The following is a 19408-nucleotide window of genomic DNA, read 5'->3' as shown; positions in this document are numbered from 1 at the left end:
AAAGGGAAAGTCTTTCATGGAATGATTTCTGAGTCAAGCAGTCCCTGACTTGAGTGTCTCCCACCCCTTGGGATTCTTCCACGTTGACCTCCTCTGCTATAACCACTTATGAACCTACTCTTTCTTTCTTCCCTCTAGAGTTCAAGTGTGGGCAAAACCAAAATCCTCTTCTTTTTGTTGTTCCTTTTACCTCATGCATCATCTAGGGTCCTCTACCCCTTAGCCTCAAAACAAGCCAGTTAATTGATGAAATTTCTTATTTTTAATTGGCAAAAGACTTCTAAAAGCTATGAAAACCAGAAGCAGAAGAATCAAGGAAATAATGAAACCCATGATTGTCTGACTTATAAAGCTTTGCTTGTCAACCTGATAGTACCAAAATTATGTATAAGATACTCAATTTTGGTTTGGTCTCATGCTTTGTCTCTGATCTTTGTCATCCTCAGGTCATTTCCCAGTATTCAGAAACTGATCTAGATCTTCTTAGACATTTCTTCATATTTTTCCCAGTCCAAGGACTGGCAAACAATGCCTTAAAACCAGAATTTTTTCATGATTCAGCCACCTATATCTCATACAGATCTTTTATTCAAGGTTGGCTTGCAGAGATGAGCCTAGTTCACAAGTGACTTAAAATGCAGTGATGGTTGATGCTTTCCATTCCCAATAATTATGTAGCATTGTCAATATGGTCTCATAGTTAAGATGAAATGATTTTAAAACCACACTGCCTGGTTTTAACTCCTAGCTCCACCTTTGCTCACTCTATAACTTAAGGAAAATTACTTAACCTCTCCATACTTCCATTTCCTCATCAGTAAAATGAGGATGATAGTGCTTATCTAGAAGCCCCACTTTGTAAGGTCATGCTGGGTATCCATTGGGATGATAAACAAAATAAAGAATAGAACAGAATCAAAAACTATTTGTCACTATTTTGATTATCACTAATTTTTTCCAGGTCTTAGTTATCAGTTCTGCCCACCTCGGAGTCAATACTGAAGAGATGAGGAGGCAACTCACTTTTCATGATGCCTACAAATTTGGGAGAGGGGCATACCCCTAAAAGAAACGACAGTAATCTAAATTAGGCAGTGGGCAGCATGAGGAGCAGAGAACAGTACAGTAACATTAGTAGAGATATACTCTTCAGATGTGGGCAAGAATGCTACAGGAATGCTCCCCCAACACTGTCTGGCCACTGTCTAATTCAAGTCTCCAAAAAGTGGAAATTGAGTCCATTTTTCTTTTTTTCTAAATTCTTATTGGGGGCACCTGGGTGGCTCAGTTGGTTAAGTGTCCAACTTTTGATCTCAGCTCAGGACTTGATCTTAGGGTTGTTAGATTAAGCCCTGTGCTGGGCTCCACATTGGGCGTGGAGCCTACTTAAAAAATTTTTTTAAAATTTTTTTTATTTGAGTATAGTTGACACACAATGTTACATTGGTTTCAGGTGTACAACATAGTGATTCAATTTCTCCATATGTTATGCTGTGCTTACCAAAAGCATAGCTATCATCTGACACCATACAACAGTATTACAATATCATTGACTATATTCCCTATGCTGTGCCTTTTATATCCGTGACTTATTCATTCTATAACCAGAAGCCTGTATCTTCCAGTCCACTTCACCCATTTTGCCCATCCTTCAACCCCCTTTCCCTCTAACAATCATCAATTTGTTCTCTGTATTTATAGGTCTGATTCTGCTTTTTGATTGTTTATTCATTTCTTTTGTTTTTTAGATTCCACATAAAAGTGAAGACAAAAGTATTTGTCTTTCTCTGTCTGACTTATTTCACTTAGCATAATACCCACTAGGTCCATCCATATTGTTACAAATAACAAGGTCTCATCCTTTTTTTATGGCTGTGTCATATTCTACTGTGTGTGTGTGTGTATACACCACATTTTCCTTATCCCTTTGTCTATTGATAGAAACTTAGGTTGCTTCCATATCTTGGCTATATAAATAACGCTGTAATAAATGTAGGGGTGTATGTATCTTTTTGATTTAGTGTTTTTGGTTTTTTTGAATAAATACCCCATAGTGAAATTATTGGATCATATGGTATTTCTTTTTTTTTCCTTTTTTTAGGAACCTCCATACTGTCTTCCATAGTGGCTATATCAATTTACATTCCCACCAACAGCATATGAGGGTTCCTTCATCTCTACATCCTCACCAACACTTATTATTTCTTGTCTTTTTGATTTTAGCTATTCTGATGGGTGTGAGGTGATATCACACTGTGGTTTTGATTTGCATTTCTCTGATGATTAGTGATGGTAATAAGCATCCTTTCTGATGTCTATTGGCCATCTGTGTACCTTCTGTGTCCATTTTTTCTTGTATGTTTTTCCCCCTCTCCAAAGAAAAGAAGGAAAGCCCTTCATATACTTGGAAACTGTGGCTTAAGTTTTCTTTCTCTGGGTATATCTTGTTATCATTCTCTTAATCAGATTTGTGATCCTCCTCTAAACTTTCACCAAGTACTGTATTTTCTTCTGCACTATGAACCACAACTGGATGTGGCATTCTACCAAGGGTCTGACTTATGGTGATTATAAGAAGATTATTACTGCTCTATACTGCTCTCTTAATATCCCATTTGGTGCCCAATCTAATCACAGGCTATATCACTACTGAGTTTTAAACTTTACTTTCTGATTCTGCAAGTATTTTATTTAGATATATATGTATATGTCCAGTGTACTAATTCATTTGAAAATGTCTATCATTGAGGCACCTGGGTGGCTCAGTTGGTTGAGTGTCTGACTCTTGATTTCAGCTCAGGTCAAGATCTCAGGGTACTGAAATGGAGCTCCATGTTGGGCTCCTTGGGCTCGCTGCTCAGCAGGGAGTCCGCTTGAGATTCTCTCTCTCTGTCTGCCCCTCCCCCTGCTCATACGGGCTCCTGGTGCTCTCTCTCTCTCTCAAATAAATAAATTAAAAAAAAAAGAAAATGTCTATCATCATTACAAAGGCTACTTTGCTATTTTTTAAAATTTTACTATGTTCCAAAGGGTTGTTGAGAATGGAATTCTTCATCCTGAGAATGAAGCAGAGGGGTCATAAAACTGCATTTAGCAATATTTTCCTTATTTGCTATCTGTGCATTCTTTACTGATTTAGAAATTGCACAAATTTCCAAAAGAAGAAATGATTTTAAATAGGAACAGTTAAAACATTCTAATGCATTAGTATTTCTCTCTGGGGTGAATGCTAAAAATAGGAGTTATGTAGGTAGAGACAGAAAAACTAAATGTAAGAGAGAGAGGGAGGAAGCACTTAATTTCTACTCAACACATGGCTATTCAGGCTATTCAAGAAGTGATAGGATTTTAGGTCAGCCAAAAATGTGAAAGATAACCTGAAGAAGAAAAGGGCTTGAGGATATGGTTGCGCAATGCAGTCATCTCTAACTCGCCCTGTCTTTGCTGTAAGAGCATTTTATCCCGAGAGAAGGCTTATTATGTCTACCAGTAAAGCTTCTTAATGGAAGCAGTTTTGTTATAAAAACATACTCCCATTTGTGATCTCAAAAAAACAAAGTGGACTTAAAATATTAGCATTATTTCTTCATGTACCTCTTCAGCATGAAAAAACATTTTCATTATTTTTTAGGTTTCACTGCTTAAAGATCCAATTGGGCTAACAACCCCCAACCCCCTTATTGACACATAATGGAGAAATTATTAAACTATGTTAACCAAGATCAGCTAAATGTTGTAAAAACCCCAATATTTCAAGGGTTTTTAAAAAGGTTTATTTCTTGATCTTACAGTCCAGTGCAAGGCTCTCTGAGGTGGAGGAATGGGGAGGGAGGGTCTCCTCCACGAGGGCATTTGGAGTCCTTACATCTGGAGGTTATGCCATCTTCTGGGACTCTGGGGTCATCTTGGATCCTCTGCACTGGGCTGGCAGAGAAGGGAGGAAAGGGAGGGAGTGGAGGATAGAGCATGGTAGTGACAGCCATTGCTTCCACCCACATTCTTTTGGGCTGACTGTAAGGGAGACTGAGAAATAGAATTTAGCTGTGTGCTCAGAAAGGAGAGGAAACAAGTTTAGTCAGCAACCAGCCAGTGTCTGCCATATAATTTAAATTAAAGATCACATATTAGCAGCACAGAAGCTGAATGTTATCCCCAGCTCTGGTTCCTTTGGGCTGGTAGTGAATCCTTTAAAAATTCAAATTAGCTTAAAAATTTGAATATAAGCAGAGTTCACACTAAAAAAAAAATCTCTTATTTTGTGGTTCTTCAAAAAATCAGAAGATCGCACAGATCTTCTGGACCTGCATTTCCACTTGACGTGAAATTGCTGGAATGAAGTAACAGCTGTCCCCTTACCCAGAGGCCAGCTCTCCAGTTCACCCTCCAGCCTGCCTCACTCACTCAGCTGCCTGGCCTCCAAAGGGGCTTACACCTGCTTTCTCTGGTCTGCATAATGATTTAATCTTTTCGATATTTTGTATCTTGTCATCAATATGTTAATAACAACAACTGACTTCAATAGATTGATTTGGGTCAGCAGTTGTTAGACTATGCTTTAATCATGGTGAAAACTACTAGCCAATTCTATCTGAAACTCCCTTTCTCCACAGAAGTAATGGTCTAATTATGAAAGAATTGAGATACATATTTTATTTTTAGCCTAATCATTTGTTTAGTCATAATTCATAGTCTGAATAGGGATGATAATCTATCCGGAACACTGGCTATTGAATGTGAAAACTTTGCTTTCCTATTTCTTCCTAGGATTAATGCTTGCTGGGCTTGTAATCTTAAAGTCGTTTTTATGGACTAAGAGCACTTTACAGAAAAGCAGGCCTCAACCAACAGAACAGTCCTTGGGTTGATAGCAGAACAGTTTACAGAAATATAACCTACTTTATGGTTGTTGACCATTGGCTATTTGGGGGAGAGGAGTGACGTAGGGTAGATTTGGTGTGTAGCTATAAAAACAAAACAAAACAAAACAAAAACCACCTTAAATAAAAGAGAGATCCCAATACAGCTCCTTTGTGTTTCTTTTAGTTGAATTTGAAATTGTTCCACAGTTGGCATTTGGAATATTAACCTACTTGGAAGGGGAGATTGTTGGGTGAATTTTAAATTTTTTTTTTTTTAAGATTTTATTTATTTATTTGACAGAGAGAGACACAGCGAGAGAGGGAACACAAGCAGGGGGAGTGGGAGAGGGAGAAGCAGGCTTCCCGCGGAGCAGGGAGCCCGATGCGGGGCTCGATCCCAGGACCTGGAATCATGACCTGAGCCGAAGGCAGACGCTTAACGACTGAGCCACCCAGGCGCCCTGTTGGGTGAATTTTAAATGATAGTTATAACTGCTTTGTTTCTTTGGAGAACTCTGCACAAATATCTAAGAGTTGAGTGTTAAAAGTCTGTCTGTCATTCTAAAAAGAAGGAATAGATTATCAAACTTAAAATCAGGCAAATTGTCTACAAAGAAATTATCTCTTAATACCCTGGACAGGTGAAAAAAATCAACATACCTAAGGCAAATTAACAGTCACAAAATGAAAGTACAACATTATACTGAGAGCTTTATATCTTTTGTTTGCTTTTTTCTTAACTGAGCAGAGATTAAAGAATTATTTTTTAAGTCACCTGAGGGTTTTAATGTTCCTGGTAAATTTACTTGTGCATGTAATGGCAGCTTTTTTATTGCTTTTCAATTCACATGTCTGCATTTATATAGAAGTTGCATAAATTCTGTGGGAGAGAAGTCTGAAGTGGATTTGTAAAAATACCAACAAAAGAAATGACATTATTTTTCATTTTTAGTCTTGATTCGGGTGAGAGGAATAAGCTACTGGTTCAATTTTAGACTTAAGTCAGCCCTTGGTATCAGGGAATAAAGAAATAGCATAATCACAAATCCTGGTAAAGACAGAAAAAAATATCTCTTCTGAGAGATATGAGTGGAAATTTTTTTTTTAAAAATCACCTTGAGTGACTATCAAGGGGAATTGTCCCGGGAGAAAAAGAAGTTATTGGATGATGTGGGCTGCAAGAAGCCCACTGGAGAGGACCAGCATGGTCCTAACTCACCCAGCTATAAATTCTCACCCAATGCTAGGAAATCGGAATTATTATCTTCTTGTTCCCGATGAGGAAACTAAGGCTCAGACAGACAGATCAACTTGCCCAAAGTCCATAAGCTAAATAATTAGGGCTGCAGGAGTTCAAGTTTAAGGTCTCCCAGGAATGAAAGTTGGAACTGAGAAAAACAAGGCATGAACGTAGAGAAATAGCACACCAAGAGAGAGACTCAGGTTGCACAAAAATGGAAAGCAGCTTAGGTTTTTAAATGTGGTTCCCTCACTAGATGACTAAAAGGAGGAAGTTTCAAAAGACCTGAGGCAAAGTGGGCTGAGGGATGTAGCAATTCTCTCTCCAACTCCCAACTCCAAAGGCCAGGAGTGTGGGCTTAACCAGGGCACTTTTGTACCAGAAGGGTACATGCTGGACAGATTCCAATAGAGCAATAAAAACAATAAAGGGAACAGAGATTTATCTGTTGGAAAGATACACAAATCTAAGTGCCTTGAGCTTGCTCAAAAGGGCAGGAGGGTACCATGGACGGCAACTCTTTGAAGTGTGCATAGCACTGAGGAGTGTTCTGCCGTGGGGGTGTACCTGGGAATTGGAAGTGATGAAACATGGACAAGAAACCTCTAAGCTGATAGCAGTAAATGTTTTTTGGAAAAGTTACAGGGTAACTCCTTCAGGCTCTGATGTTTAACTTTCCCTGACTCACTCCTTTTCTGAGATTCCAATGTCTCTGGAAGAAACCCCTGTCCTATGCAGCCCCCACTGCTGCATGAGGAGTGCTGGCTGGATTGGCCCGCAGGGATGCTGCTCCCAGGGGCATGGCCACGGGAAGCTCCAGATGGGCTGGGCAAGGTGACTCATTTGCTTTTCCTCCCATGGTCATTTCTATGAGTCACATGCTTTTATCCAGTCCAAAATATGGGAAAGTAACATCAAAAAGCCTAAGATGTTGTTATCAAATGTTTAATGAAAAAGAAAAATCCCCTTTCATATGATCCTTAAAGAAATGTCTATTTAGTCTTTCCATTTTGTTGCTATTGCTTTGATTTATCAGCATACAGGAGGTGGGGTGAGGAGAAGGGAGGCTGCAAGCTAGACAGAGAAAGATTAAGGCAGCTCTGCACTGCTACTCTGAGGCAGTGACCCAAGCTGCTGACCCCTGAAAGGAAAGGTCCAGCTCTGTCCAAAAGCAAGGACTCCTCTGCTGAATAAGATAGGAGTTCTAGTCAACTGAGCATTCTTCAGCTCTGTGTTCATAAGAAAGAACACAGTGCCCATGTTCAGTTGGCTGGAGACAGGGTAAGGTGGTGGGCGATGTGGAGCACGGACTTGGACATCAGATGGATCTGGATCTGAACCTTGGATCTGTCATCTACTAGCTATGTGATTTCAGGCAGGACCCTTGATTGCTCTGAGACTTAGCTTTCAGATCTATAACATAACCATTATAATAAAAATAATAGTAATGAGGGGCGCCTGGGTGGCTCAGGCGTTAAGCGTCTGCCTTCGGCTCAGGTCATGATCCCAGGGTCCTGGGATCGAGCCCCGCATCGGGCTTCCTGCTCCGCGGGAGGCCTGCTTCTCCCTCTCCCACTCCCCCTGCTTGTGTTCCCTCTCTTGCTGTATCTCCCTCTGTCAAATGAATAAATAAAATCTTTAAAAAAAAAAAAATAATAGTAATGATAATGCTGACATGCCTACCACTGATTGAGCTGATACTCTATACCAGATATTGTTCTATAGACTTTACTGCATGTAATCTTCACAACAACCTTACAGAAAGGTATTAATATTGTCCCCATTTTCCAAGTGTGGAACCTGAGGCAAAACCAGTTTAAAGCCTAAGGTCATGTGAATAGCAAGTGGCAGAGGCAGCATAGTATCTGCCTCCTCAGGTTGTTGTGAGGCTTACTAGAGGTAAAGCAGCTAAAGGTATTAGTTCCAACTAAATGTACAACCATATACGTGCTTTTTTAAAAACTAGAAACAAGGAAAGAAGAACTCCCTTTCTAATTGCCCCAATTGTTACCTCTTTCTTTTTAAAATAAATGAATGAATGAATGAATGAGCCTCTTTACTATCAACATCCTATTTAAGAGTAACCCACAGTATTCCTTATATTTTAACCCAAATTATCTAAAGTTCATAGAGATGATTTGCAAAAAAGCTCTAGCAACATTTGATACTAGGCTAGTACATATTCCCCAGCTCTATTCCAGAAACTGCTGTGTTCTGCCAGTCAGTCAAAATAAACATGCAGAAACCACTGAGAGTTTACTCTCAGTAAACATGTTTACAAATCCAGGAGCATACTTCAGAGCAAAATAAAGTATCTTCTCTACACACACACACACACACACACACACACACACACACCTCTAATATGGTATTTAAGACTATCTTTGAAGATGATGCTGAATCTTTTCCTTCCTTCCTTCCTTCCTTCCTTCCTTCCCTCCCTCCTTTCTTTCTTTCTTTTTCTTTTTCTTTCTTTCTTTCTCTTTCTTTCTTTCTTTCTTTCTTTTTCTTTCTTTTCCTTTCTTTCTCTTTCTCTCTCTCTCTCTCTTTCTTTCTTTCTTTCTGTCCTGAACAAACTTTCTTATCCTGTGTGTTGATTAGTGTATTAGTCTGGCTGCCACAGAACACCACAGTCTGGATGGCTTAAGCAACAGAAATTTATTTACTCACAGTTCTAGATGCTGGAAAGTTCAAATCAAGGTTCTAGCAGGGTCTGGTGAGGGCTTTCTTCCTGGTTTGTAGATGGCTGCCTTCTCACCGTGTTCTCACGGGGCCTTTCCTTCTTACATGTGGAAGAGAGGAAAGAGAGCCTTGTAAGGCTACCAATCTTATCAGAATAGGACCCCTACCCTTATGACCTCATTTAACCTTAATTACATCCTAAAAGCTTTATCTCCAACTACAGTCACATTGGGAGTTAGGACTTCAACATAAGAATTTTGTGGGGGACACAGTTCAACCCATGGCAGTTGATTAGTCTGAACTGAATTTTATGTAGAGGCCTACATATTTCAGAGACTCAATTATAATTCATTAAAATTTTCTATAGATTGTGGTCACCACTAGACCAGTAATTGCCAAAGGGCTGTGAATCAGGTGTTTGTGTAGTCCATGGACAGATTAAATGTAATAGATAAGATCTCTTGGTAAAGCAGAGTGAAAAGAGTCTCAGAATATAGGGTGGTGCTATCTAAAAATAAGTCTTGATGGCTATTGTGCTCCTAACACTGAAGGTATTTTGGAACATAAACAAGTTACCTAAAAGCAAAAGTTAGATCTGGAAAGGAAAGGGCCCATTCTGCTGAAGGAACATGTTCTTTCCAAATGGTTTGCATAATTTCCTATGTAGCTTTCATGTTACAGAAAACAAACACTTAGGTGTTTGGGTGACTAGGTAGACCAAGTTTCCATGTCTCGGAAATCTCACCGGGGCTGGATTAGTTTAAGAAATCTTGTTAACTTTCCTTCCATATGTCATTTAAAACTTTGGAAAATGTGAATGTGCTATTTTCTTGCTTTTGGACTTCTTTATTTTCTCCTTTTGACTAGGCATGCTCAAAAGTGGTGGTATCTTTGTAAATGGGCCTCACTGGGGGAGTGGGGAATGGGAGGAGATGGATTAAAAAAATAGACTTTTCCAATTATAAAAACTCAGATAATAGTCAGCTTCTGGTGTCCAAAATAGAACTTATTTTTAAGGCTATTGTCTTGAGAGTAGATTTTCAAGAAAACAATTTATCTTTCTCCTTTAAGAAACCAAGATTCGGACACTCTATTGGTTCTTCCCATGGGGTAGAAAAGAATCATTCTTCCAGGACAGTAAGGCCATGAATTTGCTGTTTTATGGTGGGAGAGTGATAGGATGCAGGGGGAGAGTCCTGCTCCTGACAGGGGGTGGGGGCAGGGAAGAGTCAGATAAAAAAAAGCCTTTGTGGCCTAGGAGGTATTTGAATAGGTAGAGGGAGGGCTGATGGCAAAGAAAGCTGGCTTTCACTTTCTTAGGATCCCAGAAAGAAACTAACTTTCCAGCTGCCTCTAAACCAGTCTGCAGTATAAAGTACTCAGGCAGTGGAGGCCCTGAGGTTTTGTGCCTCGGTTTCTGTGTGAAAAGCCTGTGAACCTCCTGGGGCCCTCTGTGGTAACATGAAGGGTGATGAAGCAGAGGCTAGGTTTGGATGGGAGATGCTACAGAGACTCAGAGGGCCTTGGGTTGGTAGGCAAGGCTTGCTGAGGAGAGCGTGGGTCAGCCTTGGAGCGCACCAGGCCCTGACCAACTTGTGAGAGAGAGATCACCAGTTCCCTGGCCACAGGCCAGCAGTCAGGTGACCCCCACTACTAGGCTCTGTCTCTTCTGTTTCACCTTACCCAAATTTTGTTTAGGCTGTTGTAAAGATGTGGTATGTTCAGTAGTGCTTCCTGCCTAGAACACTGGTCTGTTCCCCAGCTTACTGTGTAAGTTTTAATCATTCATTAAATCCCAGAAATGTGTTCACTCTTCTGTGAATTTTCCCAGACCTCTTTGTCTCCCATTCATTCTTCTCTCTTGGGGACCCCACGGCACCCATTAAGTGAGCGACCAGTTTTGGCATTTAATTGTGTACTGCCTGGAACTATTATTTCCACATTTGGATCTTTTCTCTTTCCAGTGAGACACCTAGTTTCTTGCAGTGAAGGTACTTTTGTTTTCCCATATATGAGACCATAAAGGAAGCAGATATTTAATAAATTCATATTGAACAAATGAAGGCACTTGACTGCCTCAAAGGGCTGGCCCCAGAGTTAATTTGATTCAGAAGAAAAGTACAGGTCAAAGGAATGCTATTGTTTTGCCATTTTCTTGTAGTGGAAAGTCCCAGCCAGTTATCAATTAATAGTGAGTATCAACAGAATTTATCTGGTGCTTACCAGAGGGTGACTTCTGAAGATAACTGCACAGACAGAGCTTACTGTGAAACAGGCTGAATTCTGCCACAATTTATTCCTTCTCTGGTCTCACACTAATCACTTAACTCCTGCCATGCCACACGTGGGGAAAATGTATTCTATCATCAGTCTCATACGAATTAACAAGCCTGTGTTCCACGTTCCAGAAGCACAGCAGGCTGATACAGATGTCAGTGGGATCCTGGCTTTGTGAGTTTATGTGCTGAAGGATCTTTGGGTGAAAAGCAATGATATAAACACAAAGGGACCATTATTAGGGTCATCATATTGACATTCTCGTATTGTATCAGGTCAGGGGAGGATGAGACAAGGGCAGGACTTGGGCAAGGGACAAGACATACTGGCAGCGGGAGCAACAGTTCGGGGTAAACAGTTGTAAATCCCCAAGGCTGGACCTTGTTAACATCTTACAGAATGCTTTGTCTCTTTTAAGCAAGCTAAAAAGCAAGAATGAATTCACACACCCTCTTTGGAGGTCAGTGGGATTTCTCTGTTTCTGTGGGACATCACTAATTAATCTCAAGCTAATGGGTAGCCTGAGGTTCACTGAGTTGGATTTAGAAACCACACAGCATTTTGCTTAGCAGCTTGGGAGACACAGCTTAGGTAGAGGCAGCAGGCACATAAAAATGACTGGTTTTCCCAGGGCTTCAAAGGCAACTCCACAGCTGGGTCAAGAGAAGCTACCCATCTCTCTTTCTGGTGCTCTCTTGGTGACTTACTTTTGTTCTCCCTACCCATTTGGCACCTCAGCACCTAGGTTTCGGAGGCTCTGAAGAGCAGCATGTTGCGGGTCATTTCTCCGTGGGGGTAACTGAGGAAGGAAGTTTATTCTCAAAGCACATGTAGCAAGGGTATGATTCGGGGACAGAATAAAAAGTATTACTATTTTGTTGAACATAAATGGTCAAGGAGCTGATTTCAGTAAGAAGTTTCAGGCAGAAGTTTCAAACTGTCATGGCTGCCAAGTATTAAGGGTCAAGATGCCACTAATTCCCAGTGGATTAAAAGCACTGCTAATTTTTCTCAGGGACATTTCAACTTTGGAAAGGGTATCAATTTAGAAACACAAATTAAATGCTGTTTTTGAGATGAAATGAAGCCATAAGGAATTAAACAATTGGCCCATAAGTGGGATTTTTCTCAAATATTCCTTGAACGCTGTGTTCTAGAGAGGACTAAGTATACAGCATTGAGGGAGAAGGATAAGGAGGATAGCAGTTGAGGAGGAGGACATGTCTGAGGAATGTGGCCTCAGGACACTCAGGGAAATTGCTACAAAGGAAAAATCTGACAGAGAAACTGAATAAGTAAACTCAGTCTCTTGAGGTGTCTGGGCCAAAACACATTTTATGACTTTGATGATTAAAAAAATCTATATATTTTGAATGTTAAGATAATGAAGATCAAAGCTACACAATTTGGATGAAAAGAGGATTACTGTCATGTTTCAAGCTTTGGAAAGGAAATGATGGAATAACCTTTGGATCAAAGTGGCTGAAAAGTGGATATTTGGGTGCCTCAGAAAAAAAAGTCTTGCAGACCTTTACATAGAAAACTCATCATAATAATGTAGAAAAACACATGAATTCGTGCTGCATGGAATGAAGCTTAAAGTAGGAGTCTGCCATTAATGAAATAGGCACCATAAGTAAGATTATTTATGCATTGCTTATGAATCCATAAAATTATTAGATGAAAAATACACCACCATAAATAATAAGACTCTTTTCTATCCAGTTACTTAAAGAAGTACTTTAATATCTATTGTCTAATTAGATTCACATCAATCCTGAGAATTGTTAGAGCAGGTTTTAAAGATTTATTTATTTATTTATTTATTTTTAATTAATTTATTTGACAGAGACATAGCGAGAGAGAACACAAGCAAGGGGAGCGGGAGAGGGAGAAGCAGGCTTCCCGCCGAGCAGGGAGCCTGATATGGGGCTCAATCCCAGGACCCTGGGATCATGACCTGAGCCAAAGGCAGATGCTTAACGAATGAGCCATCCAGGCACCCCTAGAGCAGGTTTTAACCCCATTTTATAGTTGGGAAGGCAGAGCACAGGGAGGTTACATAGCTTCATAAGGTCAAGCATAGTTGATAGCATTTCCTGGACCTTGGCCTCTGGAAACCTTAACTGGGACTCTCCACCAGACTCTGAGTTGCCCTCAAACCAACTCCTCTGAAGTACTCAAACCTATCAATGAATGAATATCAAAAACAAAACTTCAGAGAACCTCAAGTACAAAGGTCACCAAGACATACTAACCACAGCCATGTTCAAGTCTTCTCCAGGCTGGTTTCAGGATGTTCAAATGAATTTCTATGAATGAAGAGGAATTTCTATGAATTGCCTGGGGTCTGAGATGGTAGTACATTGACTCACTATCTGCTGGGATGGCTTTTTGGGAATTCATTTGGCTTCAGAAAACAGGGCCTTGAGGGTGTAGGATGCAGGCTTTGGAGAACCATGGGTAAGACCCCTCCAGCATGCCAGACCACTGAGATCAAGCAATTGAGTGAGATTCTAGAGAACTCATGGGCTCCTGAGGTGGTGCCCAGAGTTTGGTGGGAGAAGCACCTCAGAATGGGGATGGGCACAGAAAGAGGCAGTTAGAGAAATCCTGAAAAGGGTTTTTGTTTGTTTGTTTGTTTTGACTTCTGCCCGTCCTTGGGAACCATGGGATTATAACAGCATAGGTCTTGAGGACAATCCACGCTGGGATTTGGAAGACCTGTGTGATTCTAGACAAGTCATGTAATCTTCCTGGGCATTCACATCCTCATCTATAAAATGAAGAGGTTGGACTCAGTGATGTCTTTTCCACTCTAATATGTTATGATTTCATGAAGCAAGCACTTAATTTAGCACTTAGAAAGATCCTTGGCTCACACAAAGTAACCCCATGCAGAAGGAAATTGCCTTTACAGTCTGTTTCAGGACTTGTGTAGGGATTTACCACAACAGTTAGTGATGGCCTTTGTTGGCTGCCGACTGTCTGAAGAGTCCTTGAGCACAGGCTGGCATTGTCCTAAGCTGGACAAGTCAGGAAAGAGCTGCGGAGGCAAAGGAGGGACACTGGGGGAGAAAAGTGATTCAGAAATGAGACTGTTCTCTCTGTCCAATTCTCAGTCCCCAAACTGGGCTCCTATTGTGGAAATTAGACCTTTGAGCAGTGTTCCATGTGTTTATTCTACTTGTATCAAAGAGGCTTTCATCTCCCTAGAGCAAATTATTAACACATTCCACCAAAGATGTGAGGGTGGAGGCCTGGCCTTGGAGGGAAAAAAAATCACATCATAATAAAAAGCTGCCCGAAACATGAACTTAAGAAAAACTAACATAAAAGCCCCCACTTTTAATGACAGTGGTTGGCCAGATGCCAAGGTCCTTGTGCCCAGAGGAGCACGGCTGGCTGATTCCTTGTCCGTAGGCTGACCCTTCTGTGCCCAGGAATTTTCCATGCGATGGCCAGTGGTGTGGGAGGTGGGGCCTTTGCAGGTTCAACAGGTTGAGGCACTCACAGCCAGTTGCCTTCTACCTTAGCTGGAGGCCAGATTTTGTTGGTTGAGTGAACAGTGACTCTCAGTTGCAGGAAGTATATCTCGGCTCCTTGGGAAGTGGGGGGAGAAAAATAAAGAGACAAACAAAAAACACACAAAAAGACCAACAACTTTCAGGTACATCCAAGAGGAGAAACAGATTTAAAATAAGAAGAGTAATGTTCCAGCTTCACTAATGATTATTCTCCAAGGCAAAAGGCTGTGGGGAATAGTTTCTAGATAGAGATTATGCCATTTTCTACAGCAAGTTCCTTGATTTACAGGAGCCATTTGGTCCTTAAGGCCCCTCCTTTGAGATATAGCTGAACTGTATGTGGAAAAGGGCCTAGTGTGAAAGAGAATACAGGGAATTATTTATTGATGTTGAAAACCAGGACCCAGGGTCTGACTTTGTTTTTGTTTGCCTTTTTAAAAATATTTCCTAGTAACACCAAGATATATGATATCACAAATCTCATGTTCAGCAACTATGACAACCAAGATTCATGAATAGCCGTGGACATGTTGTCTGACATTAGCATCAGTTTGCCCTATTGGGGATAGAGGAGGAGCAGAAAGAATTGAGAAGCTGAGAATACAAGAGGGACTTGAAATACCTCATCCGGCTAAACAGCCAGTGCAGCCTTGACTAAGAGCAGTTTAGGATTTGGAGCCTTGGCTTCGCCATCTGAAATTGAGCATGTGTGTGAGGTGAGGAGGAACTGCCCACACTAGTGAAGATGGATGAATATCCTTTGTAATGACCCAAACCACTCCTATAACAAGAAAGGCTCCCCAAAATCCCACCGTTTCACCTATAATACACAAGGATTTTTCAACTTTGGCTAATCATAGTAAGTACCATTTGCTCAGCACTTGACTGCTTCAGAATGCCTCTTACAACAACATCTATGTTACTTCTACGATTATTTGCAATTAATGTATTCAGAAACTGAACATAATTTGCCCAAGTTTCCCCCTCCACACTCTGCACCTGAGGTTCTCAACAAGGGACCAGTCTCCACCACATTCCCTGCCCTGGGGATGGGGGAGGGCTTTTGGTGATATCTGGAGACATCCTTGTTTGTTGACAAAGGGGGAAAGAGCCATTGACATCTAGTGGGTGGAGGTGAGGGATATAGCTCAATATCCTGGAATGTACAGGCTAGTCCCCCACCCCCCAGCATTACAAAGAACTAGCCACCCCAAAATGTTAATAGCACCAAAGCTGAGAAAACCTGCTCTACATATTCACATTTTAAAGTTCCTTTTTGACTTCAATGACCATTTCTATACTGATAACTGTGTTTATTATTTTTATTATTTCTCAAACTCCAAACTCTTATTACTAATTTCTAACAGAGGCCTCTACCTGGTTGGTATGTGGGAACCTTAAACACAACATGATAGAAATAGATCTCCACCTTCTATATTCTGACCTCAACCACAGGCCCTACCATCTAGGGTTTCTCAAGTTAAAACGCAATTGCCATTCTTGACCTTTTCCTTCCTGTTCTATTCCTCACCCACCCCAATCCAATCATTTGACAAGCCTTTTAAATACACCTGAGAAACATCTCTTGCTATTGGCCTTTCCTTTCTTTCCCACTGACATCATTTTAGCGTTAGTCCTCATCATCTCAGGATAAACTGTTGCTTTAATTTGGCAATCAGGCCAGGCACTATTCTCAGCCCCCATGAGATACTATTATCATCCTAATTTTGCAGATGAGGGAAAAAGGTGCAGATAGTAAGGCTATTCAATGAAGAGGCCAGGAGTTGACCTCAGGCCAGACTGTGCTGTCAACCACTATACTCTGCTGCCTCCTGATTCATCATCTTAGACTTGACTTCCATCTTTTTCTACATGAATCAAGTGTTCCAAATACTCTGAATATCTCCTTCCTCTTGGAACTTTCTAGAGTTTTTCACATTTCTGTGTCATTGAACATGCTATTTCCAACCCCCACCAACCTGGAATACCCTTTCTTCCTTCCTTCTGGCTAGCTCCTACCCATGCTCCAAGGCCCAGCTCAGATAAAAGCTCTTCAAGGCCACATATCATGTCTTATCCATATCTCCAAGTATCTGTTTCGTAACAAGTACCCAAATACTTACAAAATAAAAGAAAATTACTTTCTCTCTCTACTATTTCAAAAGCAAAGTTACCTTGCAAATATTTTCTAGTGAAAGCAGCTCCATCAGTATCCCATCCATCCCTCAAGGCAACTGATGAGAAGTTAATGCTTGCATGTGTATATACAAAGGTATATACAAAGGTGAGCTGCTTTAAAATATACTGACTAGATGAGTTGAATATATGTATTTTATTGACTATATGAATTCAAAGAGGTGGCATCAAATGTTCTGGGAGCACTAAACACTTCTAAGCTTTGTTTGTGACCCCAAATTTCTGCTCCAGTTTGAAAATAAATCTCTTCTCTTTGGCCTGGTAAAACAAAATATGTGTTATGACAGGGTGATTTGTTTCAAATGATTCATTTCAGAGTAAAGAAGAAATTCAAAAGATGTTTATGTTGGCAAGTTCTACTCCAAGTTCATGTTATTTTAACAATTTTCCTCTCCCTCTCCTCTGTCCCCGATACCATAATGGTTGAAGTAAAGACACAATATGGTGCAAGGATTTAAGGTAATTCTAATTTCTATTTCCCTCATGACTTGCATAAGGCATACGAGAAGATAAATATTTCCTGCAAGCATCATTTTCGTCATCAGCAAAAGAGGGAAATACATAGTGTAGAAAAAGAATTCTTTGGCAGGACCATAAAGCCTTTATGCTCAGAAACAAAACCTGTTTATCTCCTGGGCCATTAATTCTCCCAAACCATTAGCAATTGGAAGACAAGGACAAAAGCCGAAGATAAACAAAAAATGTTTAGAAAGAGGGGGGGATGGAGATTTGCACACCAATCAAACTGTGGCCCAGACATAATTATACTATGAACAAAACTCTGTTCAAAGGCTGTGAGGGTTAAAATTACTATGGAGATATGGCCCCTGCTCCTCAGAAGATGGGGAAAAGTGTAATAAAGGTCATTCTTTCCTGTAGCTTTTAGTAATATGAAAGTCAAATCCTGCATTTTCTTTGTTAATGTGATATTTTCTACCTCTTGTCTCACCAAATAGGTTAACTGTTCAGGATGAACACCTTTTTATGGGATAGTTCAAGTATCCTGTCCCCAGAGGGTCTTGGTTTTATCTCTGAAAACTCAAAGTCAAGGCGGAATTATATATATATATATATTTTAAAGATTTTATTTATTTATTTATTTGAGAAAGCGCGAGAGAGCAAGAGAGAGTGATCTAGGTGAGGAGCAGAAGGAGAAGCAGGCTCCCTGTTGAGCAGGAAGCCCAACGTGGGGCTCGATCCTGGGACTCTGGGATCACGACCTGAGCCGAAGGCAGATGCTTAACCGACTGAGCTACCCAGGCGCCCCAAGGTGGAATTATATTCATTAGCATTCCTTTTGAGGGGTCCTGAGGTATTAATCCCAAACACAGTAGTTACATGTGCAAAAATTGCAAACTAAATCTGTATCTACTCAGGGAAGTGAAAAGACCTATTCCTTTGTTAGGTACATACCCAATCACTGCTGAGGTAGGACCAGCTCTATATGATGGTGTGTTTTCTTTCTTTTTTTTTATTATGTGTTCTAGAAGCTACTTTATTTTTATTTTTTTATTAAGTTCAATTAGCCAACATATAATACATCATTAGTTTTTAATGCAGTGTTCAACAATTCATTAGTTGCATATAACACCCAGTGCTCATCACCACATGTGCCCTCCTTAATATCCATCACCTGATTATTCCACCTTCCCACCCCCCTCCCTTCTGTAACCCTCAGTTTTGTTCCTGGAGTCCAGAGTCTCTCATGGTTTCTTTAGGTCATTTCTTATATGGCTTTGTGGGAAATCAGGAACGTTCTTCTTTTGGGCATAACTCCTCCACACTAAAGAACAGCTAAAATGGCTGTCGAGGCTGCTCTTGGCTTTCTAAAACCAGAACTTCCATTCTAGCATGGTTTTCATCGCTATACCCATTGCCTGGAATGCTCCCTCACATCTTTCTACTTCTCACGTCATCTGTTCATTATTACTTAAATCTCAACTTAAAATCACTGCATTTTGGTGGCCTAACAAATAAACTAGGTTACAGTTTTTGTTTAGACCATTCATTGTTAACCTTGGCTACACAAAAGAATAAACTGGGGGAGCTTCTAAAAACCAATTATTACCAGGCCTATGCTGGACCAATTAAATTTGATTATCTAGGATGGGTATGGATAACAGTACTTTAAAAAATAGCCCCAGGTGGTAATATATAGATCGTGTTGAGAACTTCTGTTTTAGAGCATAACTCTCTTCATATCTCCATAGGAGTTCTGAGCTACTTACAACTATTGGTTCACTGTCTCTCTTTGTCACTGTAACATATAATGAAGTGGGTAATTTTGTTCACCAGGAAATCCCAGTGTGAGAGAAAGAAGAACTCATTTTCCGGGTGTGTGGTACCCTCCCTAGGAGCAAGAGAGGGAAGCTGGGGGGTGGGATGCTTCATGGATCTTCTGGGTCCTCTTCTCTAATCAAACCCATAAGGGATTATTAAGTATAGGGAACAAACTGAGGGATGCTGGAGGGGAGGTGGGAGGGGGATGGGGTAACTGGGCGATGGGCAGTAAGGGGAGCACTTGATGGAATGAGCACTGGGTGTTATATGCAACTGCTGAATCACTAAATACTACCTCTGAAACTAATAATACATTATATGTTAATTAAATTGAACTTAAATAAAAG

At 40.5% G+C, this 19408-nt stretch overlaps 1 protein-coding gene across 1 annotated transcript in view; it reads right to left on the bottom strand.

Moving 5' to 3' along the window:
* Positions 1-19408, bottom strand: part of ANKRD55 (ankyrin repeat domain 55) — a 396197-nt gene that overhangs the window by 173739 nt on the left and 203050 nt on the right. The window contains exons 7-8 of the mRNA XM_081826855.1: positions 13317-13370; positions 8770-8881 (exon numbers count right to left, since the gene is read on the bottom strand). The gene's annotated coding sequence lies outside the window, so the exon portion shown is untranslated. The remainder of the gene's footprint in view (positions 1-8769; positions 8882-13316; positions 13371-19408) is intronic.

Source organism: Leptonychotes weddellii, chromosome 7 (assembly GCF_054177405.1).
Source record: "Leptonychotes weddellii isolate Sample4059 chromosome 7, ASM5417740v2, whole genome shotgun sequence".
NCBI classification, from domain to species: domain Eukaryota; kingdom Metazoa; phylum Chordata; class Mammalia; order Carnivora; family Phocidae; genus Leptonychotes; species Leptonychotes weddellii.
Note: the sequence above shows the minus strand (reverse complement) of the source record. Positions and strands in the feature narration are given on the sequence as shown.